The sequence below is a fragment of the Peromyscus eremicus genome, chromosome X, assembly GCF_949786415.1.
Source record: "Peromyscus eremicus chromosome X, PerEre_H2_v1, whole genome shotgun sequence".
Lineage (NCBI taxonomy): Eukaryota > Metazoa > Chordata > Mammalia > Rodentia > Cricetidae > Peromyscus > Peromyscus eremicus.
The window spans coordinates 31,237,719-31,265,072 of NC_081439.1; the positions used below are offsets into that span (position 1 = coordinate 31,237,719).

Here is a 27,354-nt window from a genome sequence, read left to right on the forward strand (position 1 = left end):
TGAGGCAACAACAGGATATCCAAGAGGAGTCCCAGTGAGAGTCCAGCATCGATGGTGTAGCAGAAACCAGAGGCCTCAGAGCAGACCAATGTCACTCTGCAATGAACACTTACAAGTAAAGATATATGGACTGAAGGGTAAACTGTGTGACTCACTAGGCCACACTACCACGTCCATGTCAAGATTTTGTTTGTTATGTTTTTGTTTTCTGTTTGTTTTTGTTGTTTGTTGTTTTCTTTTAAATTTTATCTTATTTTGCAGGGAAGGGTGCAAGGGCAGAGGGTGGATACAAAGGGATGGGGAGATGAATGGGATCAAAATGCATGCTGTGAAATCAACAAAGAATCAATAAAACGTTTAAAAAAAAAAAAAGAAATGAGGCAAATTAACATTTGGCCCTGGCTCACATCTGCCTTCCTTTCTATCCATATAAATAATTTTAGTGAATGTTTCATTTCTCTTTCCATTTTATAGTGATTTCAGTAGAACACACTCTAAAAAGCCATAAAGTTTATAATAAATACTAGATGCTTGCAATCTATGTTAAAAGTCTCGACCCTCCTGCTACCAGGATTGCTCCTGGCTCTTCTTTCCTCAGAAAAGCCAGTCCCTGGCCATGTTGCCCATCTACTCTTTCTGGCTCTCATTCTCGCCTCACATTTACACAAATCCTCATTTGCTTTCTCCCTCTCCGATCCACCCTCTATGTTCTCTATCTTCATTCACTCCAGGAATTCCTATCAATTTCTGTATAGGCAATTCTGCCTATGCCTTTGTTGTCTCCCTCCATTCAGTGTCTAAAGGCTTCATCTTCCATGTCCAAGGGAGCCTAGTGAAAGACTTTAGAGCCTTCTTAAACTGTGATGGTATAATTACATTTTTGCCTTGTTGTGATAGCCTGAAAGAAACCATTTGATACCAGTGTTAATAATCTTTTTTTGTTTGTTTGTTTTGTTTTTCGAGACAGGGTTTCTCTGTGTAGCATTGTGCTTTCCTGGAACTCACTTTGCAGACCAGGCTGGCCTCGAACTCAGAGATCCGCCTGCCTCTGCCTCCCGAGTGCTGGGATTAAAGGCGTGCGCCACCACTAACCGGCTAAAGTATTAATAATCTTTTTCAACAACTCCAAAACACGGTGGCTTAACGCAATGGCAATGCCGTTTTCTTTCACTAGTACCTTTAGTGAGTGGTTCTTCTGTCCCTTTTGTCATCTGGAGTTGCAGTTATCCGACTTCTTTGGTAAATTCTGGCTGTCTAGTACCTTCTCAGCAAGCATCACTGGCCCATATACCTCAGTTCTCCTTCATATGGCTTCTCGATGTGGTGTCTCACAGCACAGTAACTTGTCTATGAGAAGAAAATATACTAAGAGAAGGATGCCTTAACTTTCAGTATTCCTGACGACAGTGATGGGTGGGTTTTGGTTTGGTTTTTGTTTCCAAACTTTTATTGATTTTTTTTTTGTGGATTTCACATTACGCTTCCTGATCCCACCCATCTCCTTGCCCCCCCCCATCCGCACTCTGCCTTTGCAACGCCCCCATAACCAAAACAAAATTCAAAAGAAAAACCAAAAACCAAAGAAAACTAACAAACGAAGCAAAAGAACAAACACAAAAGGAGAAGAATCTCGTCGTGGAAGCTGTGGTGTGGCCCGGTGAGTCACACGGTTCACCTTAGTCCTTCCAGCTTCCCTCGCAAGTGTTCACTGCCATGAGTCACTGGTCTGGTTCGAGGCTCCCCTCTGCTACACCGTTGATTTGAGGGGCTCTCACCGGGGCTCTTCTGGGATATCCTGTTGTTGTCCTGTGTCCTGGGGATCCTGCTGTTTTGGATCTGTAGGTTTGTCCCCTTCACATGCTCGACAGTTCACAGATGGGGTGGATGTTGGGGTGGGCCAACTCGTAGCCCTGGTTCTGGGCCTGGGTGGTAGCTGGGTTGGTCAGTCTGCCAGCTCTCCCTCATCTTCACTACCTGGGCGCGCTCTCCAGCACTGCCTCAGCCAGCCCACCAATGCAGCCTGCAGCAAGGAGCAGGGCCAGTTCTGTTCTCAGGCCCCAGGGCTGCCTCACTCACACCACAAGGACCAGCTCTACTGTCTTGCCCAGGCAAAGTACAGGACTCCCTGTCTCCACTTCATGTAGGGGGCATACAGGGGGCCGTGTCCACTCTCATTTGTTCAAGGCTGGCTCACCTGTGCCACCACCAACAGGGTCAGCTCTAGTGTGCTGCCCAAGTGGGGTGCAGGGCCACCTCTCCTATTGCTCCAGTGAGGGACAGGGCTAGTTCTCCCAGCTGACCCCCGGGGCCAGCTCTCTCACCCACCACAGGAAGCAAGGGGCAGAGGGGAGGCATCTTTCTTACCCATGCCACTACATGGCAGACAGGAGGGGGCAGGGTCGTCTCTGCTGCTCTCAGGACCACAGGGTCGGCTCCCCTGCGTTCCAACAACAGGTCAGCTCTAGTGTGCTGCCCAGGTGAGGTGCTCACCCCATGGTGAGGGCTGGGTCCATCTTTCCAGAGTGCAATGGCCAGCTTTCCTGCAGCAGTGTCCAGCAGGGCAGGGGGGCAGGGCCAGCTATCCCAGGGCCAGTGAGGGGCGTGGGCAGCTCAGTATGGCACTTCGATTTCAACATGCATGGTTCCCATGACCCCCATGGAAACAAGGGCCATGGACATCAACACAGACCCCAGCTGCAACAGGACCAAAGGCCCAGACATGACCCTCTGTAGCAGCTCAGGCCAGACATCACCATGGCCCTGGTGACAGCACAGGCCATCCAGATCAGTAAGGCCCTGGCAGCAGCATGGCCCTTGGACACAAACATGGTCCCAGGTGGCTAACCAGACCCCAAGCATCTGCAGAGCCCTCGATGGTAACAGGAACCACAGACATCACCCCAGACACTGGCCACTGCAGCACAGCTCCCCCAGATCAGTATGGCCCTTGTAGTGGCACGGCCTTCAGAATCAACATGGTCTAAGGTGGCTGACCAGACCTTGGGCATCTGCTTAGCCTTCGGTGATAACAGGATCCACAGAGACAAACTCAGACCTTGCCTGCTGTAGGGCCATGGACCCAGACATGGCCCTCAGCAGCATCCCTGGTTCAGGGGACACCATGGCCCTGGGTAACAGTGCAGGCCCCTCAGATTAGCATGGTCCTGGCAGTGACATGGCCCTTGGACTCCCACATGGCCATAGGTTACTGCCTAGACCCCTGGCATTTCTTGCATTGCCCAGGGTTTCTAGCCCTGGGGCAGCAAGAAGATAACACCAATAGTTTTGGGCCATGCCATGGGGCTTCCAGGGGAGGGAGTGGCAAGGAGGGGAGTTGGGAGGGTTGAAGGACACAGGACTCAACCAAGTGCTGCCTGGGATTTCTAGCCCAGGGCCAGCTAGAGGGGAAGGATCTTAAGGCCCATATGGAGCCATGACCCTTCTGAGGGCCCCTGGCAGAGAGGAGCTATGAGGTAACAGAGAGTCCTGCCCAGGTGTGGAGGGCCTGATGTCCTCTGGTATATGTGAAGAAGTCTCATCTTCCCCGTGGGCTTGCGGTTTCAGAGGTTTAATCTATTCTCATCATGGTGGAACATGGTGGCATGCAGGAATACATGGCGCTGGACAGGGAGCTGAGAGTCCTACATCTTGAATCTCAGGCAGCAGGAAGTGAACTGAGACACACTTCATCCAACAAGGCCACACTTCCTAATAGTGCCACTCCCTGTGAGATTATAGGGGCCAATTACATTCAAACAAACACAAACACCAACATCAAAATCAAGGAAATCGATTACATAAACCCCTGGGCCCAACTTGCCTGGTATGCATTCAGTCACTCACACAGTTGGCTGGCCATTCTTTCAAACACAACAGAAACAAAATCTCTCATGGGAGGCAGAACCAGAAAACTGGATCCTCTGCTATTGGAGTTCCAACTTAGTGTGGGAAGATTGGGGAAAGCTCCTCAACAGGAAAATCCTCCATTCAGAAGAGGGCTCCCCCCAAAAGTTTTACCCCTCTTATCCAGAAGCAGGCTCTCCAGAAAGGGCCTATCCTTCTTAGTTAGAAGGCTCCTCATGGGGCTTGTTGTCCTCAACCAGAACCAGAACTGAATTGACTATACAGACGTCCCTTAGGAGTGTCAGAAGGACTCTATCTGTTTTGGTGCCCAGGAACCCTGGCAGTCATTCGGACCTTCCTGGACTCAGTGAGAGGACTGGGGCCCCAGACCATTTGTCAGGGTGTACCTCCGCTGAAATTTCTCCCTGGCCAGGAAAGGCCCAGAACAAGACTGAGTCCCATGACTAGGCATGGGGGAATCTTGCTGAGGCCCTCCAAATGAAATGATCTACTCAAGATAGGTAGTGACAGCCATGCTAATTAAGCCAAGTAAGAGTATAAGAGCCCATCAATAATGACCAGTCCAAGAGCAGGCTAACACATGTTGTTGTTATAGTACGGATCCTCCCACCCCCATCAATAACGACCAGTCCAAGAGCAGGCTAATACATGTTGTTGTTATAGTATGGATCCCTCCCCCCCACCCCCATCAATAACGACCAGTCCAAGAGCAGGCTAACACATGTTGTTGTTATAGTATGGATCCCCCCCCACCCCCATCAATAATGACCAGTCCAAGAGCAGGCTAATACATGTTGTTGTTATAGTATGGATCCCCCTCCCCCCCACCCCCTTCAATAACAATCAGTCCAAGAGCAGGCTAACACATGTTGTTGTTATAGTATGGATCCCCCCCACCCCCATCAATAATGACCAGTCCAAGAGCAGGCTAACACATGTTGTTGTTATAGTATGGATCCCTCCCCCCCACCCCCATCAATAATGACCAGTCCAAGAGCAGGCTAATACATGTTGTTGTTATAGTATGGATCCCCCTCCCCCCCACCCCCTTCAATAACAATCAGTCCAAGAGCAGGCTAACACATGTTGTTGTTATAGTATGGATCCCCCCCACCCCCATCAATAATGACCAGTCCAAGAGCAGGCTAACACATGTTGTTATTATAGTATGGATCCCTCCCCCACCCCCATCAATAACGACCAGTCCAAGAGCAGGCTAACACATGTTGTTGTTATAGTATGGATCCTCCCGCCCACTCCCATCAATAATGGCCAGTCCAAGAGCAGGCTAACACATGTTGTTGTTATAGTATGGATCCCCCCCACCCCCATCAATAACGACCAGTCCAAGAGCAGGCTAACACATGTTGTTTTTATAGTATGGATCCCCCCCACCCCCATCAATAACGACCAGTCCAAGAGCAGGCTAACACATGTTGTTGTTATAGTATGGATCCCCCCCACCCCCATCAATAACGACCAGTCCAAGAGCAGGCTAACACATGTTGTTGTTATAGTATGGATCCCCCCCCACCCCCATCAATAACGACCAGTCCAAGAGCAGGCTAACACATGTTGTTGTTATAGTATGGATCCCTCCCCCCCACCCCCTTCAATAATGACCAGTCCAAGAGCAGGCTAATACATGTTGTTGTTATAGTATGGATCCCTCCCCCCCACCCCCATCAATAACGACCAGTCCAAGAGCAGGCTAACACATGTTGTTGTTGTTATAGTATGGATCCCCCCCACCCCCTTCAATAATGACCAGTCCAAGAGCAGGCTAATACATGTTGTTGTTATAGTATGGATCCCTCCCACCCCCCGCCCCGGTTTTGATGTACTGGTCTGGGATTATTTATTTCTCCTGTTTTCTTGGATATGGTTGACCTCCTCCGATTGAAGTTTTTCTTCTAGCACCTTCTATAGATATGAATTTGTAGATAGTGTTTACATTTCTTTTTTTAAGATTTATTTTATGTATGAGTGCTCTGTCTGCATGTACAACGTTTTGCCAGAAGAGGGCATCAGATCCCCTACAGATGGTTGTGAACCACCATGTTGTTGCTGGGAATTGAACTCAGGACCTATGGAAGAGCAGCCAGTGCTCTTAATCACTGAGCCATCTCTCCAGTCCCCTACAATTCTTTTTATTGTGGAATGTTTTCTTTCTGTCTATTGTGATTAATGTTTTGCTAACATATACTAGTTTGGGCTGGCCTACTTGGTCTCTCAGAGTTTGTAGAACATCTGTCCTAGCCCTTCTGGCTTTTAGAGTCTCCATTGAGAAGTCAGATGTTGTTCTAATGGGTCTTTCTTCAAATGTTACTTGATCTTTTTCACTTATAGCTTTTAATATTCTTTCTTTGTTGTGTAAATTTAGTGTTTTATTATTATTATTACGTATTATCGGAAATTCCTTTTCTGGTCCTGTCTACTTGGTGTTCTGTATGCTTCTTGTACCTTGATAAGCACCTCATTTAGGTTTGGGAAATTTTCTGATTTTGTTGAAAATATTTTCTGTGCCTCTGACCTGGGTTGTAAGCCCCTCAAGGCCAGGGTTCAGGCCCTCCCTCTGAGGACCTCCAACTGCCAGGTTCCACCCATAGAACACTCTAACTGCCCTAATGGCTGGATCCTGGCCCCAACCTACAAAGTTAAAAAGCCCAAGCTCTGGACTTGAAATCCCACCAATCCCCACCCTGGAAAGCTCTGCCCGACTCCACTCCCAAGAAAAGCTATATAAACCCTGTCTTATGCTCAGTTCTCTCCTGTTTCTCGCCTGAGCAGAGGCAGCCATCCTCCTGGGGTTTTTCCCCTCCCAATAAATCTCTTGTGTGGGGTTTATTGTGTGTGTGCGGCTTTATGGTATTCCTTGGCTCCCGGCTGCCAGGATACCTTCCATCTGAGCTATAACACTTAACATTTGATGTCATGACTCAGATAGGCTCTCCTGATGCCTGCATTTCCCCTTGGGAGCCATAGCTTCACTGAGACCCTATCCCTCCCCCCAGCTGCATAGCATGCCACAGAACTGTTGCTTTTGTTATGTTGCAGCCCTGGACTAGAGACTCCAAGCAGGTCCTGGTTGAGTCCTGACCCACCAGAGGCATGGCATGGCACAGAGCTATTTGTGATGGGTAGTTTTAATTGTTAACTTGAAACAATCGATAATCACTTGGCAAAGAGTCTCAGTAAGGACTTGTCTGGCTTGTGTTGGTCTGTTAGCATGCCTCTGAGGGATTTTCTTAATAGGTTTAAGCAAGGTGGAGGTAGGAAGGCCCCATCCTGAACGTGGGCAACACCATTTCAGGAAGTGCACCCTGGACTGCATTAAGGCAAGAAGCAGATAAGCACTGGCAAGCGTGAATGCATTCATGCATTCACTCTCTTTCTTCGAGTAGCTTTGCCAGGGGAGTTTGTCATCATACCCAGAAATAAAACTAAAGCAATGACTAAACAAAAAGAACCCAAGGCTGTCAACATAAAGCCAGAGAGAAAGCAGATTAGACAAGGAGGAAAAAACAAGTCCTACCCTGATACAGTGCTATGTATGTGGCAGAAGGGAAAGGGACTGTTGGAGCCATCTGTGGAGACCAGTTAACCCACTGTCTGTCACTCCCAAATACTTAGTGACTGCTTCTCCAATGCCTGCTGTCAAGTCATTAGGACAATTAGACTTGGAGGGAAATCTCCTAATTACTTGAAATGGGCTTGTCATTTTAGATCTCGGGCTATTCACAACAGTCATAGTCTAGTAGCAGTTACCTTTGCAACCAACCTTTTGGGTTGAAGATCTCTTTGTAAAACTCCTAGAGTTTTTTCCTGCTTCTGTTCTTAATTTTAAACACTGACTGCATGGTTCAAGATCCCATCATAATACAGAAGACATGCCAATTGTTTTAACAGACGAAACTGAATACAGTGAGTTGGCAAGAAAGCAAAAAGAAAACACTGAGATAGCCAACTATATTGAACTGTAGGAGGCAGGTGCTAACCCAGGGGCTGTGAAACAAAGGGAAGAAATGAGACTACACTTAGAAGATCAAGGGGAGGGTTGGCAGACCTCCAGAAGCGACCTGTTTGACTGATACTTGGTACCTCAGAAGGTATGTAGAAGATGTTGTAGTACAGAGAACTGTGCCTCTGAAAAACCCTTGAAAGGCTGACTCTAGAGAAACTAAAAAAAAAAAAAAAACTCTTAGAAGTGCTATTTGCTGGGTCTGTTTGTGGGGTCCCTGACAGTGCAACCAGGATCTATCCCTGGTGCATGAGCTGGCTTTCTGGAGCCCATTCCCTACAGTGGGATGTCTTGCTCTGCCTTGATGCAGGGGGGGGGGCCTTGATCCTGCCTCAACTGAATATACCAGGCTTAGCTGTCACCCCATGGGAGAACTTACCCTGTTAGAGGAAGGTATGAAGGGTGGGTGAAGGGGTTAGGCAGGGGGTGGGGGAAGCGGGAGGAGGGATGAGAGGGAGATCTGTAGTTGGTATGTAAAATGAATAACAAAAAGAATAGAAACACCTTTAAATTGTGAAAAAAAAATAAGTACTATTTTTAATTTTGAAAAATAGATGCAACTGAACAACATTGTGTTAAGTGAAATAAGTCAGTCCCACAAAAACAAATATATGTTTTCTCCCATATGTGGAAGCTAGGGGGAAAAGATATGAAACTAAAGGAGTACATCAAGGTATATCATAAGCACGTATGTAAATGCCATAATGAAGCCCCCCCTGTACATTTAATATATATTAATAAAAATAAATACCTCCTGGAAAATTGGAACCAATTATTGGTGGAACCAACTGCTGCCGACAAAGTCAAAGCCCTAGGGCTTTTATATTCACTGAAGGGGTATTAGAAATAATTTCTTGTCTATGCCATACTACCTTGAACTTGCCAGATCTAATCTGATCTTGGAAGCTAAGCAGGGCTGGACCTGGTTAGTACTTGGATGGGTGAAATAATTTCTCTGGCCAGTGAGATGGCTCAGCAGGCAAAGAAGCAGGCAACCAAGCCTCAGGACCAGAGAGTTCTATTCCTAGAACCCACTTGGTGGAAAGAGAGAACCAATTCCTGTAAGTTGTCCTCTGACCTCCATACACATGCCATTAGCACACACATGCACATATGCAGGCAGGCAGGTAGGCATGTATGCACACAATTTTTTTAATATAAAAAGAAATAATTTCTTGGTGGTAGAATCTGAGGTATAGATGAGAAAGAAGAATCTAGCATACCCAGAATCTAGATACAGAATTCTATTTGAATGTGTCCTACTCCCTTTACAAAAGACAATGAGGCCTACTGTCTGAAATATTTCTTCCTTGTATTCGTTAATCTTTTCATTGATCTGACAAATGCCTGAGGAAAATGATTTCAAACTCAGAAGGTTTTATTTTGGCTCACAGTTTGAGTTCATAGTTACCTGGCTCTGTAGCTTCTCAACCGGTGTGCCATGAGGCAGAATGTCATGATAAGGACCATGGGGTGGATTAAAGTGGCTCATCTCAAGGCACAGGAAAGGCAAAGCATCATGACCCAGAGCCCCTTGAGTCACATACTTTCTCCTGTCACATACCCACCCCCTAAAATCCCATTTAACTATGACCTCAAAAATGGACTGATCCATTCAGTAGGTCAGAGCCCTTATGATCCAATCACCTCTCTGGAAACACTAGCTGTGAACTAAGCCTTCAACACATGAACCTTTTGGAGAGATGCTTCATACACAAACCATAACATATTCAGAATATTTTTAAGTCTATTTTGAACTCTTAGAGAATACTGGAAAGCCTAAGAAGTGAGTCACTGAGCTTAAAGAAACAGGTTCCCTATTTCAGGACTGGCTGCTCCAAGTTCTTGATGCTTGACAGAATGTAGGTTTGAGTTCTATTTTTAGAGTTATGCCCCAACCTGGTTGTGGGGGAGGACATACTGAACTTTCCCAACTATTGCTGACCATATGCATTTCTCTCTATTAGCCAAAAGTACCTGAAATTCTGGGGAGCGATCTGGGCTTAGCTTACATTCATTTACAAGAGCTCTAAGGTAAGGGTGGTGACATCACTAGTAAAAGAAAATCCTGGAAAAAGCGACACTGGGGGCGTGTGAAAGCATGGTCAGCAGATCATCTATCCATGAAAATTCCTTCCCAGAACTTCCCCCCTGAGATTTTGGAAACGTTGTATAGAGAAGCCACTTCTCATCTTCCAGTTCATTATCTTCTAGTTTTTTCCATCCTACTATATAGAGACTGTGACATCCACTTTCATCCCTTTCTTGTGTGGTATTAATTTTAAGTGTCAATGGGATTAAAAATACCAAGAGAACTGGTGAAGCATTGTTTATGGGTGAATATGTAAGGTTGTTTCCAAAGATTTTTGAATGGATGAAGTAGAGATACATCCTCAATATAAGTAGATACTGTACAAAAAGCTGAGCACCTAGACAAAAACAGAAAGAGGAAATGTTACCTCTGTCTCCTAAACCTGGGATATACTCTGTTTTCCTTCCTGTGGAAACTAGGGCTCCAAGTTCTCTGGCCTTTACATACAAGAATATATACCAGTTGCTTGCTATGCACCCCTCACCATCAATTTCTAGTGACTTTGGCCTCAAACTCATAGTTTCACCACAAGTTTCAGAGGCTTTCAGACACCCTCACATCTCCAGCTTGCAGGAGGCCTGCTGTGGGACTCCTTAGCCTCTATAACCACAAGAATTACTAACCCTAATAAACTCTGTCTAATATCTACATATCCTATAGATTCTGTCTTCTGAAACACCCTGCCTCCTTACCCAGACTCTGCCCTGTTTAGTCTCCTCTATCTGGCTATTGAACAAGTCCCACCTTTGAGAAGTTCACTCTCCAAGTAGGTTACAAAATGTGCAAAGGAGAAGACTCCAAGGCCCTTATCATATTCAAACACTCATGTTGAGAATTTCATGGCAACTTTTGAAATCATTGACAAATGAAGGACCACAACAACAAAGAATGAGGTATATACAATTTGGAAGAGACTAATCATAAATCTAAAGAGTTCTCCATATCCCTGCTCAGTCCTTTAAAGTGGAATTTCCAAACTCTCTTCACAGCTGTTTTAGCAGTCCAATACATATATGAACACACATAATCTACCCAAAAGGATTGCTGATCTCATGTGAGAAACAACTGATTCTATGTTGCCAACCATAGCTTTAAGTTAGCCAGAAAAGTCAGGGCAAATTTTTAAGGAATCTGACATTATACAAGAAGAAATTCAGAAAATAAAAAATAAGTAAATGCCCTACTCTATATATGATAACCTACAATGATTGGGACTTTGGAAACCATTTTGCTCCTTCAGTAGTGGTTTCTCTCTTAAGATTTGGCCAGGATGTTCATGCAGTTCATTAAGTATGTTATTATGTTGGCTCATGTTTCTCTTTCAATTTAAGAACCTAGCACCTAGAAAACATTTACGTGAAATGAATCCAAATACTTTAGGCCTCATAAGCAAATCCACTTTGACTAATAAACAACTAATTTTCTACATAAAGCAAGGTTCTTTTTCTTAAATGAGAATCTAATTGTGAAATCCTGTATCCTTAAATCTAGCCAATTACTAGCATCAACATTTTAAGCCTATGCAACTTGAATCTAATTTCTCATCAGAAAAAAAGAATAATTTCTCCATCATCAAAATCTGAAATGAGATGCAAGAACGCGAGCCTCAGCTGGCAATTACCTCCTGAAGTAAACAAATCCATATGCTGGGACCCTGGAAGATCAGGGTCTCTTCCATTATTTCTCCTCCTCCAACAACTCACCCTTCTTCACACCACCCAACCAATCACTTTCTAATCCTTAATCAATTGGCCTTCTTTTCTGCCCTTTACTGGGAACTAAGAATGGCTTCTGTTCTAATGAGATTTTCTTCCTCAAATTCCAGGGAGAAAACATTATTGTTCATATTTTCATGCAGAGCAACTAGTCAGGTGTGACTGATTGACTCTTCCAGCCTTCAAGCTAGAACTGCATAAATTGACACTCTCAAAAAGAAAATTAGCATGTAGCATCTGGGCCTCTTTTTCACTCAGAAACACATTGATTAACAATTAGTCTTCTGGCCATAAACAAATAACTTGGAGCACTGTAGCCTACAAAGACAGAACCTGCCACTCTCTCTTGGGGGACATGCTGCTGTCTGTCCCTTGGCATCCAGTCAGCCACAAGAGCTGATCATTATTCATGATGTATCCTTTGAATTGCTGCACACATTAGCAATCAGGTTCTGTCTTATTATAGCCACAGGAAAAAGTCTCTCTTCAGACTACATGGGTAACCTGCAGGCTGTCTTGAAATGTAGTTTGTGGACCACAAAAGCCTAACAAAAGAAAGATTTGTATAATGAAAATAAACAGCAGGAAGCAGAGCAGCCTTTGAAACATGCATGGGGTGTGCATAGATTACATTTTCATAAGACTTGAAGACATTTCTATACAGTAGACTTCTCAAAATTAATTTCTTTGAACAGATTATAAAATCAAACTGTATCCTTAGTTTTTTCCTACCTGTTTATATGTTCATTAAATAAAAACAAAATGAGTACTCCTATATGCGAGGCATATTAGGTACTGGAGATACAATAGTAAAATAGCATGGTATTCCCAACCTCAGGAAGATCAGTGCAGGGAAAGACAGTCAAATAAATAAGAAAAGCTTTGTAACAGAACCTTTGTAACAGAGGCTCTGATGAAATCAAGGGCTGCAGCTTTGGCAGAGCAGAGACGGAGCTAAAATGCACAGCTAACATCTGTACTGCTGAGCAGGCTGGGTGGAGACTCTGCAATGAGCAGCTGTCAGAACAGAGAGGTTGGAAGAGAGGGCTAGGACAAGGAAACGGCAGATGTGAAGGCTTGAAAAAGGAAGGCACCACATTCCACCACTGGAACTACAAGACCACCTGACCAGGAGGCTAGAGTAAGGAGAAGGCAATGAAGAGAAAAGCATTGCATGAGATGAAAAATGGTTTGCTGGACATGGAAACATATGCTGTAATCCCAGCGCTCATGAGGCTGAGGCAGGAGGAGTGGACTACATAGTGAGTTCAAGACCAGCCTAGACTGCATAGGAAGACTCTCTCAAAAAGAAAATAAAAGGAGAGAGATAAAAACAAAAAAGGGTGGAGTGGCAGATAGTGCGGGTTTGGGGCTTGCCTTTAAGATCAAGGAAAAGAAAAGGTGATTGGATTAAAGTAGTTTCCCCTTATTTTTAGTTTTGCTTTCCAAGAGTTTAATTACCCACAGTCAATAAAAAGAGCGAGCACAGTACAATATTGGGAGAGACCAATAATGTCTCTCATATGACTTTGTTAAACTATATTGAATTTGATCTACTTTATTATGATCACTGTACTAATTCCTTTTCTTCATAGTGTACCAAATAACTGAGATAAGACTTATTTTGACTCATTTTTAGGATTCAGTCCACTGTGGCAGTAGAAGAAACTCAAGACTTGCAGCAGGGGCTGGAAGCTGTTTACTCACATCTGGGGAGACTAGGAAGCACAGAAAGAGGAATGCTGGAGTTCAGTTGAAATGCTTTTTCCCTTCATATTCAGTCCAGGACTCCAGCCCATGAGATGGTACTCCTCACATTTAGGGTGGGTCTTCTACCCTCCATTGATCCTCCATGAAAATGCCCTCATAGATACACCCAAAGGTGTATCTAATAATGCCTTAGAGTCAGCATGTCCAACCTTTTGACACTGAGGTATTGTCATCTACAAAGCTCACACTCTACAAGTATGCAATCAAGTAACAAAATAAAATGATGGGGCTTAAGAGATAGTCCAGTAATTAAAAACACATCCTACTCTTGCAGAAGACCTAAGTTTGGTTCCCAGGACCCACTCAGGCAACTCACAACTGCCTGTAACTCCAGCTTCAGGGGATCCAACACCCTTTGTGGCATCTGAAGTTACCAACACTCAGGTGCACCCTACACACACATAATTAAAAATAAAAACAAATCTGTAAAATAAAATGGCAAAAATCCTCATATTCTTTTAAGTAAGTTATGGTTTTGTTTTGGGGTACATTCACAGCTATCTTGGAGTGCATGCAGCCCAAAGGCAGAAGGATAGCTATGCCTACTAGACAATTGTTGATCTGATCAAGTTGATAATGAAGATTATCCACCACAGTTATCTCTTATGATACCTAATTTATAAATTAAACTTTATCATATATACATATGATAGCATTTAGTTTCAGACATGCTCTGAAAGTCTCGGAATATCTCCCCAATGGCCAAAGGGGGTGACTATTACATGCCTCCCAGTTTTCCTTCTATTGGTTACAGAAGTAGCACTCCCTGTCCTTGCCATGGGTTTATGGTGAATTCAATCAACTTTTGGTTTAGTACAATGCCATGCTCTGACCAATGAAATGTTAGCAAGCAGAAGCCATGAATGAGCCTGCATGGTTTAACAGCTCATATTCTCCTTTACATTCCTCTGGCTATTCTTTCATGACAGTGTATTACAGCCCATACAGCATATTTTGGCAATTATCTGTTTCCAGGTCTGTCTCTTTTCTGCACTATGGGCTTTCATATAGACTCTTCTCTAGATGTCCTGTAAATATGAGAAGGGAGGGACACAGAAGAGCTAGCAGGATGCTACTCCCTCAGACCTTGAAGAAGTCATGCTGGTCTAAATATAGTTCCTGGTTGCTACAAATCTATTGACTTCACTGCAGAAATCCTGATTCATACTGGCCCACCAGAGACCAAATGATTATTGCCAGTATGTTTCATGATTAATTTTTGCTAAAATAGAACTAGAATGAATACCTTTTAGGGTTTTTTTTTTTATTCATCTATTTATTTTACATCCTGGCCACGGCCTTCCCCCATCCTTTTAAATATCTACCTAACCAGTACACTTTTTTCTTTAGATAAGTCACAGGCAATACTTAACAGAAGGTAACTTAAGGTTTATAAAATCAGAGCAAAGAAAGAGGACTTTAATATTAAAATGGGCTCAGATATTATTAGCCTGATGTCAGGGTATGAAGTGTCAGGGATTTGGGAGATACACAGGAAACCTTCTCTACGGGACAGTGTACAGAAAGGCATGGAACACGCTGAACTAGCTCCATCACTGGTTGTTTGTGACTGATACTTGGGTTTCCATGAAGCTTCTGTGGGCAATAAAGGCCACAGGGCCCTTACATAGGGAACTCTCTGACAGACAAAAGCAATTTGTGAAAACTCAGTAAAACAGTACTAAGTAAATTAAAATGCAATGTGGTTGGTGTTCGACTGATATCTCCAGCTCGGCCCCACTTCTCTCTCTCCAAATTCGCCCTCTCAGAAAAACCACCAACAGAGATGGCAGCTCCTCCCCTGAAGCTGTCAGCTCCCCAATCCCAACCCCAAGCTTTATAAATGGGCACAAACCCAACTTGTGGAGGATGCATCATCTCCCCATGCCTATAGGGTATGTAAGACCCCTCCTATAGATCAGCCATGTTATTTTCTTCCTGCCCCTTACCGCCCCCCCCCCAAGATCTCTGGGGGATGGAGGACTCACCCGGGAGTTGCTTTGCTCAAATATACCTGGTCTTTTACTTTTTAATTCAGCTTGATCTGGTTTACTGCATCAGCAGAGAAACCTATTATCGCATCACAGAAAACCTATCAGCTGTAGCATTACACTATGAGCATAACTTTATTGTGAGATTGTAATTCTAGAACAAAGGATTAAAGAAAATTTCACAAATATTGGAATAGTCCTTTGTAGCTAGAGTTTTCCTGAATCTTCCTTTTCGAAAAAAAGAAAAGGGGAAGTGCTGTGGGATGTTCTGCATGTCAAATGTGTTGCTCTGATTGGTTAATAAATAAAACACTGATTGGCCAGTAGCCAGGCAGGAAGTATAGGTGGGACAAGCAGAGAAGAGAATTCTGGGAAGTGGAAGGCTGAGGCAGAGAGATGTTACCAGCCGCCGCCATGAGAAGATGTTAAGATACCGGTAAGCCACAAGCCACGTAGCAATTTATAGATTAATAAAATGGGTTAATTTAAGATATAAGAACAGTTAGCAAGAAGCCTGCCATGGCCATACAGTTTATAAGTAATATAAGTCTCTGTGTGTTTACTTGGTTGGGTCTGAGCAGCTGAGGGACTGGCGGGTGAGAGAGAGTTGTCCTGACCGTGGGCCAGGGAAGAAAACTCTAGCTACAGCCCTTGGTTTTCTGGAGATCAGCAAAACAATCAATCATGTGTCAATGGAGTATTCACATTTACAACCCCTAGTTGACTAAAGCAGTCTCAAGTTACAGAGCACTGAATGGGGACAATATTACCACAGATCTCCATTTGTGCTTTTGTGTGTGTGTGTGTGTGTGTGTGTGTGTGTGTGTGTGTGTGTTTTGGAGGTATTCATGAATGTATGTATATGTTTGAGGGGTGGGTGAGAGGACAAATTCAGGTGGTTTTGCTCAGGTCTTAAACATTTATTTCAAGGCTTGTTAATCCCAGCAGGCGAGAATAAGACCACTACCACAATTTTGAGCCAAATTTGAAGCAAACTTTAATTAAATAATGACCAGGATGATGGACTTCCAGACACATACATACTGGGGTTCCCAGAAAATGGCCACAAGCTACATTGGCCAGGTGTGCTGTGGGATGTTCTGTATGGCAAATGTGTTGCTAATTAGTCAATAAATAAAACACTGATTGGCCATTGGCTAGGCAGGAAGTGTAGGCGGGACAAGGAGGAGAATAAAGCTGGGAAGTGGAAGGCTGAGTCAGAGACACTGCCAGCCGCCACGATGACAAACAGCATGTGAAGATCCCGGTAAGCCACGAGCCATGTGGCAAGGTATAGATTAATGGAAATGGATTAATTTAAGCTATAAGAACAGTTAGCAAGAAGCCTGCCACGGCCATACAATTTGTAACCAATATAAGTCTCTGTGTTTACTTGGTCGGGTCTGAGGCTGTGGGACTGGCAGGTGATAGAGATTTGTCCTGACTGTGGGCCAGGCAGGAAAACTCAAGCTACAAATGGCGTCCAACGTGGTGGCAAGAGTTTCCACCTAAAAACTGGGAAAAAAGATTCTAAAACGGAGCTAAAAACAGTTCCTAATTGTCTCTCTCAAATGAGCGGCAGCTGCCGGTTTGAGCTACTGGCGGGTTCCTGGCGTGCACGCTCGACCTGCAGTATGGCGGGAATGAGGACTCTGCAAGTGGCGCATTAAGCTGCATGGTGGATTTAGCCTTTGCAGGTACAAAACAAAAAAAAGAGGTTTCTGGACTACACGCTGCTTGGATAAAAGCACAGACCCATGATAGCTCCCAGAGCTGGTGGTAAACGTAGCTATGTTGGGAAGCTGAGGTGGGCAGAGCCAGCAGCCACAGCTGCTGCAGCTTAAAACAATAGATTCACAATAAGATTCAGATGTAATAGTTTGCAATGTGTGTAAAATATATGTAGGCTTGATAGAGACAAAAAAGGTGATATATACAGTTATAGAAACAAATACATAGTTTTAAAAAATAAAGTCTTTAAAAAGACAGTAAAATTAATATAGAAAATAAGCCACGTAAAGATGAATATTACACAGAGAATCTGGATTGTGTTGTCTTTGGGACTTTTAACTGCAGAAAAACATTTGATTGTAAAAGATGTTGAGTTAAATCAAAATGTATATTTTAAAGGTACCTTGACTTCAAAATTTGGATATAAGGATATGTTGCTTTGGAAAAGAGTCTCTTTTGTTCCCACAGAAAGCCAGAGGCTATGGATTTGTTCCAGATTAAGATCCATCAGGTTTGACCAGCCAAGACCCCCTGAAAGGTCTCCAATGACACCATGGCCCAGATGATCCAACATCCAGAATTGTTTCAAGGCAACTGGCTCAGATGATACACCCTCATGGACTATTCCATAATCTAAAATTTTCTTTGTGTCCCCATAAGATACAGCGTCCCCCTCCAGCAGGAAGTAGTAAGAGAAGCTACGCCCAAATTCCCAAATTGTATGTAATTTTACTTTGTTAAGGTTAAAACCTTCCTTTTTGAAAAAAAAAAGGGGGGGGGAAGTGCTGAGGGATGTTCTGTATGGCAAATGTGTTGCTAATTAGTCAATATATAAAACACTGATTGGCCATTGGCTGGGCAGGAAGTGTAGGCGGGACAAGGAGGAGAATAAAGCTGGGAAGTGGAAGGCTGAGTCAGAGAGACACTGCCAGCCACCATGATGACAAACAGCATGTGAAGATCCCGGTAAGCCACGAGCCATGTGGCAAGGTATAGATTAATGGAAATGGATTAATTTAAGCTATAAGAACAGTTAGCAAGAAGCCTGCCACGGCCATACAGTTTGTAACCAATATAAGTCTCTGTGTTTACTTGGTCGGGTCTGAGGCTGTGGGACTGGCAGGTGATAGAGATTTGTCCTGACTGTGGGCCAGGCAGGAAAACTCAAGCTACACAGGTGCTTATAAAGGCAAACCCACAAGACTACATACTTCCCACATGTGTCCAATGGAGGACAAACATACATCCTGCCTATGTATCTCCCACTCGCATGTGATCAACACATCCAGTGCAGTTGGGTCGACCTTGTTTAGGGAAGTGGAAACATGTGGCTTCTTATCTTATATGAACAACAGCCTCCAGCACCTCAGAGAGTATCTATCCTCAGGGAAGGGGCTTACAGGTTAGAGGTATTTTTGTTTTATGGATCTCTTAGGCACAGCAATTAAAACTTAAAACATAAGTTTGGCTCTCACAGGCTCTGTCTCTGCATCCTACCTCACCATTGGTGGGCTATAGGTACATAGCACTGTGCCTGACTTTATATGTGGGCATCTGAACTTGGGTCCTTATGCTAGCAAAGCCAGAGCTTTACCAACTGAGCCCTCTCCTCGGCCACAGATCGTCATTTGGTCAAATTTAGCCTAGGAACATCTACCCATGAATTTATTGCTATATAGGTTACTGGAACACAGCAGCATTTTGGGATGGGGAAAGTTGCTTCAGATCACATGGTATAGTGAGGATCATAATGCCTTGCAAGTTTCTACATCCTAAACAGAAGCCCTTTCCTGTTTATCTAAAAAGAACTACAGGCACATTAAGGCATTCTCAGAGCTGGGAGAAATCATCTTCCCCAGGGAAGTGTCTCCCAATTGGTTATCCAATACAAAGTGGTCAGCTCTGAAATAATGTACATACAAATAAACATACAGACTGAGCAGGTTGTAGTTATATATTTAGGGATATATATAGTATATATATATTATATATATGTGTGTGTGTGTGTGTGTGTATAGTTATATAATATTAAATGTTATATAAATGAATAATTAAAGAAAAAGGGGCCAGCCAGGCATGGTGGTATACGACTTTAATCCCAGCACTTAGGAGGCAGATACAGGCAGATCTCTGAGTTCAAGGCCAGCCTGATCTACAGGATGAGTTCCAGGATAGGCAGGGCTACACAGAAAATGTGTCTTGAAAAAAAAGGAAGGAAGGAAGGAAGGAAAAAGAAAAGAGGGCCATGAATTTGAGAAAGCAAGGGGAGTATAAATGGGAAGGGCTAGAGGGAGGGAAGGGAAGGAGGAAATGATATAATTATATTTTAACTTCAACTAATAAAATATTTTTAATTGTTTTGGGTTTGTCTGTTAGTATTTCTACCACAATTAGTACATGGCTTCCCACTTGCTTTTTTTTCTTTCTTTTTTCTTTAGCTTTGTGTCCTCTTCAGGACACCTGGTTCATGACTTATGAATTCACATTTGCATAGAAATCCAGGCTGTACAGATATGGCTGAAGGTCAGCCCAGCCTAATCTAGGCTGGCTCCAGAGTTCAAAGAGCACAGCAAACAAAAATTCAATGCCTGGGAACCTCAAAAGTCAGAGGTTATCACTTTTGTTTGCTTTTACCCCATCAAGCAAATTCTTGGTCAAGGACACACTTTTGACCACCACAGACAGAAGTAATTCTTAGAGAAGTTGTCCCCAAAGGCCAGACAGTCTGCTCTCCACACCAGGAGTACATGGGCTCTGCTTAATACTACATCACACCCATGTCTCTCTCCAGCTCCATTTCAGTCTGGCTTTAGTGTCTCCCTCAAGAGAAGTCTTGCATTTGATTTTGTCAGAAGTCCTCCAAGTGTTCCACCCTGAGGCCAATTTCACACCACTTTTTCAGTTCAGGGCTGCTTGATCACACAGGTAATATGAATTCAGACTATAAAATATCTGAAAAAATCAGGATATTAATTCTAATGGGTATAGTTTTTTTTTTTTTAGTTTTCAGTCAAATTTCAAACGAAAGCAGGAAAAGATTACTTTATACCCCAGCTAATGAACGGCTTTTCTTTCTACTCAGATACAGCCTTTCCAGAGTCCCACATTTATAAAAAACTCTTGTGTCTAATGCCCTATCCAATCTGTGCTCAGAGCCTTATCTCCTGGCCAACAAAGATATTTTCACTCAAGGGGAGTACTCTCACACTCTGCCAGCAGATATAAGTGTCAACACTTGTATATCATGCAGAATTGTATGCCCAGGTCTAATTTTGGTCCTGAACTACAGTCTGATAGTGTATAATGACATTTCATGCTGCAGAATGCATTCTCATCAACAACACTGGACCATATATATAACAAAGAGTCCATAAGATTATAATGCAGTTGGAAATTTCCTATTGAAAAAATTGAAATAAAAAGGAGGACGTGACTGTTTCTAAGTATGGTGGAGGAGGTTTATTGTAGATTAAAGGGAGAGCATATCTAGAGGCAGAGACATCTGTGAGAGTTGAGAGTGAACATGACCCTGAACCAGGCCGAGAGGGGGGTGTGGAGAGGGGTGAGTCAGGACACCAGGAGATGAAAAGGCCAGGAGGGTAAAGAGTAAACAAAAGGGGCCAGGTAACCAAAATGGCTGGATTATATAGTGAAGGTCAGCTGGGGAAAAGGTAGCCCAGACCCTGGGCTGGAGAGTTCAGGGTAGGTGTTGGAGTATGCTAGCCATTCCCTGGAACAGGTAGGGGCTGAGGGATGCTGGGAGAACCTGGCAGCCAGGCCCATTTTGATATGTTAAATAGGCACTTCAGTTAACTGTTAGTCCTGTGTTTGAGACCTAACACCTATAGCCTAGTGATGCTGGGGCTGCCCCACTGTAGTAGTGTGGTGTATTGTATGTTTCTGTGCTAATGCCTATATAAAGAGATTGAGTTGTCAGTCACTTAAAAATGTAATGCATACGCTGAGCAAGAGTGTACACACCTGTTGTGGATTATTAGTTAAAGATGTGTTGCATGAATATGGAGAACAGGTTCCCAAAGGCCAGCTAAGCACCAGGGACAGGTCCTGATCTCTCTGCTAGGAGCTTTACAAACAGATCAAGCTACACAACTGTCACACACATGCACAAGGCCTAGATCAGTCTCATGCAGGTTCCCTAACTGGGGAATGTTTGTTTAATTATACAAAGATATGTTGCATTCTTTTATGTTGCATTTGTTTAACTCTGTGAAGCTGTATTACTGTGCTTGTCTAAAACACCTGATAGTAATAAAGAGCTAAACATCCAATAGTGAGGCAGGAGAGAGAAATAGGTGGGGCTGCCAGGCAGAGAGACTATGTAGAAGGAGAGAAGAGTGAAAAGGGGGAGAGAGAAAAGGGGAAGGAGAGGAGGACGCCAGGGGCCAGCCACCCAGCCAGCAACAGAGTAAGCAGTAAAGAAAAACATATAGAATAGACAAAAGTAAAAGCCCAGAGGCAAAAGGTAGACAGGATAAGTTAAGAAAAGCTGGCTAGAAACAAGCCAAGCTAAAAGCCAGGCATTCATAAGTAGAAATAAGTCTCTGTGTATTTATTTGGAAGATGGGTGGCTGGGCCCCAGAGATCAAAGAGTAAAAAAAACCAACAACACACACCTGCAATCACACTACCCATGAGGCTGAGGCAGGACTGAACATCTGAAACCAGCCTGGGTTACATAATGGGATCTTATCTCAAAAAATATAATTCATACAAATATGTATAGTACATATTTGATAATTCTAATGACTGTATTACTAGTTTATTTATTTACTGTGCTACTCTTTTTTGAGCGGGGTTATGATACAGGGTTTCTCTGTGTAACAGAGTCCTGGCTGTCCTGGAACTTAATTGTAGACCAGGCTGGCCTCGAACTCACAGAGATCCTCCTGCCTCTGCCTCCCGAGTGCTGGGATTAAAGGTATGTGCCACCATGTTGTACTATAAAATAGTATGCCAGGCCTATAAGATGGCTTAGTGGGTAAAGGTACTTGCCAGTTTGGTCACTGAACTCATAAGGTGGAAAGAGAGAACCAATTACAAGTTATCCTCTTATTTCCACATGCATACCATGGCAGTACTGATACACACACACACACACACACACACACACACAAATATACAAAAATAAATAATGTAAAAAACAAAACAGTATGCTATGTTAGTCTAGCACAGTGATTCTTAACGTTCCTAGCTGTGAGCCTCTAATACAGTTCCTCACGTTGTGGTGACTCCAAACATAAAATGATTTCACTGCTACTTCATAACTGTAATTTTGCTACTATTATGAATCATAATATAAATATCTGATATGCAGGATATCTGATATGTGACCCCTGTGAAAGGGTCATTCAACCCCCACAAAGGTACTGCAATGCACAGGTTGAGAACCACTGCTCTAGGAGCTCAATCTACCAACAGCCACATATATCTCATTTTTCTGGTTTCTTGACTGTATCATTTTGCCTTGTGTTTGATTTAATCTTGTGTTGCTTTGTTCATCGCAGCTGTAGAAGCAACAGGCTATGCCATATCATATAGCCTAGGTACATAAACAATGCTGTATGATGGTCCCCAATAACAAAACCACTTAAAGAGACTGTTAATCCACTTTCCATCACTGTGATAAAATCATGGGATAACTTAAAAAGACAAAAGGTTTATACTGGCTCTAGTTTCAGAGATTTCAGTCTATGAATATATGGCTCTATTGTTTCTGCTGCCTCCCCCCATGAGACACATCATGTTGAGGAACAAAGCTGCTCACCTCGTGGAAATCAGGAAGTAGTGACAAAAAGGAGCTATGAACAAAATATATTCTTTAAAAGCAAAACATTTCTCCTGTGACCTACTTCCTAATGGGCTCCACCTCCTCAACTCTACCACCTCCCAATAGCCCACTAAGTTTTGAATCCATCAGTGGATTAATCAACTGATGAAGATATAGCCTTAAGTGATCCAATCACCTCTTACCTTTGAATAGGAACCATGAGCTTGGGGGTACATATCAAGTGTAAACACTAACAGGTATCCCCCCCCCAGATTTTGTATTCATGGATAAGCAATAAATAACTGCAGCTGCCTTATTATTCTCCCTATAATTGTTTGTTTGGGGGGTTAGTGGTAGAGATACCCAGGGCTTGCACATACTCAGCAAGTATTCTACCATGGAGCTTCACTCCCAAGTAACTATGCATTTAACAGAATGCTTTCCTCATTTTACCCAGTGCTTGTGTTTTGTAGTAGGAGAGTTTTCATATGATGCAAACTGATATATGGCCAAATAAAGACATCCTATAGAAGCCTAGAGAGTATGTAAACATTAACAAAGAGTCTCAGCCTCCCATATTGTCTTATGTCAGAACCAGGCTGTTTTGGAAGATCCACACCCCTCCAGGAGATTCTAATGTATATCTGAAACGTGAATCTAACTAGTCTTATCAATAAAAAGCAGGAGTCACACAACATATATTTCCACTTAAGAATTATTGCAAAAGAAGGTAAGAAGCTTGGATGATTATATTGCTTAAGTTTACATAATAAATGAAATTTTTCTTTAAATTTACAAAGATGAAAGGCTTTTGCTACACATGATTGCCTTCTGATGGTTATTTTTACAGCTAATTAGATACAGAAGATTTTGTTGGAATTATGTAATATTACATACTGGACAATTCCATTTTCTCAAAGGGTAAGGAAAAAAATAGATGATTAGATCACGTTTCCCGCATGAAAAATTTCTTTGGCCAAATTTTTGCTGAGCTCTAAAACCATTTTTAAACTTTTTGCATCATTTGATTTGCTGAAATCAGGATCATTGCAGTTGACCTTTGGCAGGTTTTTAGCTGAATGGATAATAATTCAGCAGTTTTCAATTGTCTGAATGATAAGATAACTGAATAAGTAGATGGAAAAGCTGAAAGTGCCAAGTGCAGCTGCTTGCCAGTTTGCAGTTCTTACTCAAATTCATTAAAATGGAATGAATGAAATGTTCTTTGTGAATATGCATAGAATATTATACAATATTTACACAGAAAATATGCTATGATTTGAACGATTTTCCCCCTCCAAAACTCATCCCAGAATTTTATTGGTATTGTGGCAATTCAGAGAGGTAATTGGGCCATGAGGGCTCTGCCATTTCAAAGAAGGAAATTTCACCCATTTTTGCTTTCTAGCTCTGATTTCTTCCATGTTAGAATGCAGCAAGGCCCTTACCATGGGACTGGAGAGATGAGTCACTAGGGGCACTGGCTGCTCTTGCAGAAGACCCAGGTTAGGTTCCCAGCACCCACATGGTACCTTACTATATATATATATATATATATATATATATATATATATATATATATATATATATATCTGACACTCAAGCTTCAGGAGAGCTGATGCCCTCTTCTGGCCTCTGTGGGCATCAGGTATGCAAGTGGTATACACACATACATTACATAAGTAAGAATGAATAAGTCTTTAAAACAAAAAGAAAATGCTTACCAGATGCCAGCACCTTAATCATGGAGATCCAAGCCTGTATAACAGTATGAAAACAAAGTTATGTTCTTTATAAATTACCCACTCTATTGTATCCTGTTATGAAAAGTCAAAATGGCTTAAGACAGGTGCAAACTATACTATGCAAATTATCAATGGGTACTTGTGGAAAAAATTTATGCTTCCTGAAAAAGTGATACAAATAAAAAATTCAAAACTAATGTTTCTTTAGATTGTCACACTAGAAAATATTACAAAGTAAATGAAAGAAAACTGTTATTTTGTTTTGACAATCCTTGTTATGTCAACTTGACAAAGGCAGAGTCATCTGAGAGGAGGAACCTCAATTGAGAAAATGCCTCTATAACATCAGGCTGTATGCAAGCTGGTAGGACATTTTCTTAATTAGCGCTTGATGGGGGAGGACCCAAACCATTGTGAGTGGTGCCATCCCTGGCTGGTGGTCTTGGGTTGTATAAGAAAGCAGGCTGAGCAAGCCATAAGGAGCAAGCCAGTAAGCAGCACCCCTCCATGGCCTCTGCACTAGCTCCTGCCTCCAGGTTCCTGCCCTGTTTGAGTTCCTTGTCCTGACTTCCTTTGGTGATGAACAGTAATATGAAAGTATAAGCCAAATAAACCCTTTCTTCCCCAACTTGGTCATGGTTTTTTTATCCCAGCAATAGAAACCCTAACTAAGACAAAACACTTAAACATTACCTGCATTTTACAAATGAAAAAAAAAATGTATTAGTTTCTTTTCCTGTTACTGTGAAAAACTACTAACCAGGAAACAAGGGAAGAAGGATTTATGTGGGGGCTCACGGTTTGAGAGGGACAGGATGATAGTGTTCATGGCAGCAAAAGAGTATGACTAGGACTCACATCTGGAAGGACACGGGTGCAGAAAGAGGTGAATGTGCATGCGCACCCCATGTTCCCTTTTCATTCAGTACAGAAGCCTGGCCTTTGGGACAGTGCTGCTCACATACAGGGTAGGTCTTCCTTCCTCAGTTAAACCTCTCTGGAAACTCCCTCACAGACACACCTCAAGGTGTGTCTTCTAGATAAGTCTGAATTCAGTCACACTGACAACAGAGATTAACCATTACAGTAATGTTGAAATTTGTAAAATTGCACAATTGAGTTGCAATTTAAGCTAAGGTCATCTAACCCTAGAGCCTGTGTGCCTAAGGATAAAATTATACTGGTCCTTGGGGATATGTGAACTGTTGACTGAGAATGGGTGTGGGATTCTGGAATGTTTTCTATGGTGGTGAAATAGCTATAAATATATGTCAAAATTCAGGGAGATTAACCTTTAAAGTTGTACACCAGACTGTACATGAATAATATGTCAAAATAAAAGAAAAAATAGAATCTGACAAAGGTATTTAAAGGCCAAATGTTTTAAGCAAAATACACAGCAAGTATCGTAAGGTTAGTTTTTTTCTCCTACTTAAATCCCTCATAGTGGACATCGTACCTATTACTGATCAAACCTCAAAACACTCTAATTACCACAGAGTCCTCCCTTCATCTCTTCTACTTTCAATCTTAATCCCAGGGTTGCTTTAGCTTTTCACTAAATCCTTTTCTCTTTCCCACTAACTCTCAGATTCCCTCCTCTCTGTTTCTTCCTTTCTCTATTTTAATGAGTAAGCTTTAAAAAAATTTTCATTACATTTTATTTCTTTCAGGGATGAACACATATAGGCCACAGCAGCATATACAAAGGCCTCCAGACACCAACTGACACCACGTTGGACAAACTATTCTGACCTAGCACACAAGCCCCAACACCTGCCAAGATGGAAACAAAGACAGAATCCATCAAAGGCCTAGTCCGTAGTTCCAGGATTCAGGCAAGTCCCTAAATGTACTAACTTGGCTTTTTGGCTTCTGTAGTTTTGATTTTTGCTAAGTGTTCTTGCTAACTGAAGTGAGTCAACAAGGATGTGGGTTTTGTATATAAAAGACACAGGATGGTGACGCTTACGGCTGCATGATTTGGGCAAGTTCCATGTGCAGCCACCAGCCAACAATACAGACTTCTATTTGGCTTCAAGAGTGTCCATGTGTGCTCTGGTGGAATTACCTCACAACAATACATTCCATAACTTGTGGGAACTGATTCTCTCCTACCTCCATGTGGGTCATGAGACTCAGTCTCCACATAGGTTCTCAGGCTTAAACTCGGGTCTTTGGGCTTGGAAGCAAGATCCTTTACCACTAAAGCCATCTCACCATCCTGGGTTCTCTTTCTAAGTCCACTATGAATCCGATAGAACAGGAAACAGAAAATTAACTTTAAATACGTATTCATTCATTTTGTGTGTCTCTGTGTGTATGGGTATGTATCATAAGTGTGTGTGTGTGTGTGTGTTTGAATACAGGTAAATGAATGCAATGGCACATGTGTGGAGGTCAGAGGACAACTCTTAGGAGATGTTCTCTTCTACCACCTTGTGGGATCTGGGGATCAAGCTCAGGTTGTCATGCCTAATCCTCAAAGTTGTCCTCTGACCCCCCCCCCCACATACATGCGGTGGCACACACATGCCCACAAACATATACACAGAAAATATACAAATAAATGTAATTTTAAAAATGTTAAAGCACTGTGATGAGCACAAGGCACAGCATTAACCAGTAGCACTTTCC

At 42.8% G+C, this 27,354-nt stretch overlaps 1 long non-coding RNA gene across 1 annotated transcript; it reads right to left on the reverse strand.

Annotated features, from left to right (window-relative positions):
* Nucleotides 1–1,104: 1,104 nt before the first annotated feature.
* On the reverse strand, nt 1,105–26,939 carry LOC131899823 (uncharacterized). The gene is made up of 3 exons (XR_009376131.1): nt 26,836–26,939; nt 24,697–24,730; nt 1,105–1,347 (listed from the first exon to the last, which is right to left on the reverse strand). It is a non-coding gene; the product is annotated as an uncharacterized LOC131899823 (long non-coding RNA).
* Nucleotides 26,940–27,354: the final 415 nt, after the last annotated feature.